This window comes from Pyxicephalus adspersus, chromosome 2 (assembly GCF_032062135.1).
Source record: "Pyxicephalus adspersus chromosome 2, UCB_Pads_2.0, whole genome shotgun sequence".
NCBI lineage: Eukaryota > Metazoa > Chordata > Amphibia > Anura > Pyxicephalidae > Pyxicephalus > Pyxicephalus adspersus.
The window spans coordinates 4,073,274-4,075,074 of NC_092859.1; positions in this window are offsets into that span (position 1 = coordinate 4,073,274).

The following is a 1,801-nucleotide window of genomic DNA, read 5'->3' on the forward strand; positions in this document are numbered from 1 at the left end:
ATATATATATGTATTTTTAAAAAGAAAAAATAAATATGTTTAACACAAGGAGAAGTAGTAAATTGATGAGTCAATCTTTTTGGCATCCTGGCTCAAATGACTTACTCCTCGTGCTGCTTTTCCATCTTCCAAGCTACCTAGTTGAATTCAAGTACCCATACAGTTTGTAATACAATATTAAATTACCTTTTTAATGTATATGAGAATATAGAGCTGCATAAATGTGCACAATTTACATTTGCTTGATACTAACCTTTGAATACATATTTTAAATACATTCATGTTCGCTTTATAAAATAATATATAAAAAAAAAACATAAAATTTCGGCAGAGCCCCTACCTTCTTTCTTTTCATTTTCTGATCACACCGAAAACGGTTTCTTTTATGTTTGCATTTTAATTTAATAAGCACAAATTATAACAAACCATTGGGAGTCTGACATGTACAGTTACATTTTAATGGGCTCCCCTGCTGATATGTAGTATCTGAGGATTATTTACAGATTATTTTCATTTCTTTTTTCCTTTCCCTGTTTTTCCTGGTGTAACTGTTGACTGTCATAACTTCAGATTGCTTAAGAAAAGGATTGTTATAATGTGGGCGCCGGTGGGGCAGCGTTATGATCTCACGTGTTTGTGGGGGCTGTGTTATGACCTGGGGTAGCTTTGAGGGCAGTGGTCTTGGGGGCCTGTGGAGGCAATGTTATCATCTGGGGGGGCCTACGAGGGCAGTTTTATGGTCTGGGGTGCCTGTGTGGTCAGTGTTGTGATCTGGGGTGTCTGTGAGGGCAGTGTAATAATCTGGGGGGCCTGTGAGGGCAATGGTATAATCTGGGAGGGCTCTGAGGGCAGTGTTATGATATGAGGTGCCTGTAGGGGCAGTGATATCATCTGGGCAGCCTGTGAAGGCTGCTTTATGATCTGGGGTGCCTCTGAGGTAAGTGTTGTGATCTGGGGTGTCTGTGGGGAGCAATGTTATGATCTGGGGGTCCTCTGAGGGCAGTGTTATGATCTGGGCTGCCTGTGTGGTCAATGTTGGGATATGGGGTGTTTATGGAGGCAGTGTTATGATCAGGGACACTTGTGGGTGAAGCTTCATGATTCAGGGTGTCTGTGGGGGCGGTGTCATGATCAGGGGTGTCTGTGGGGGCAGTGTTATGATCAGGGGTGCCTGTGGGGGAAGTGCTGTGATCTGGTGTGCCTGTGAGGGCAGTAATATTATCTGGGGTGCCTGTGGGAACAATAGTATTGCGCTGGGGTGCCTGCAGGGGCAGTTTTATGATCTAGGGTTACTTCAGTTGGTCAGGTCTGCGTTCAGCAATGTTATGTGCCCAAAAAATTAGCTCAGCTGACTGAATATACTGAATTTTCAGGTTTTTTCATCAATGAATGTTTTTCTTCCCTGATATATCAAGATGACAATGCCAAGATTCCTCGGGCTCAGATTGTAAAGGAGGGGTTCGGGAAGAATGAAACATCATTGTCACATATGTCCAGACCTAAACCCCATGGCGAATCTGGAATGTGATGAGAATAGAAATGGTATGACATTTCATTAGCTTATGAATTCAATATCATGGTCAGTATGTGCCTTATTCAAAGCTGGAGATGTCCAATGAAATAATAATGTGTGTGATTTTCATTTTAGACCAGGCAATACATAACCCAGTTTACTGAACTTAAAGGGGAAATTTTATCATGTGCAAAATAGAAAAAAAACCTAATAGAAGATCTTTCAAATCTATCAAATAGAGCCAGAAAGTAGGAAGGCGAGTGGCCAGGAAGGATAATTGTTGGCCTT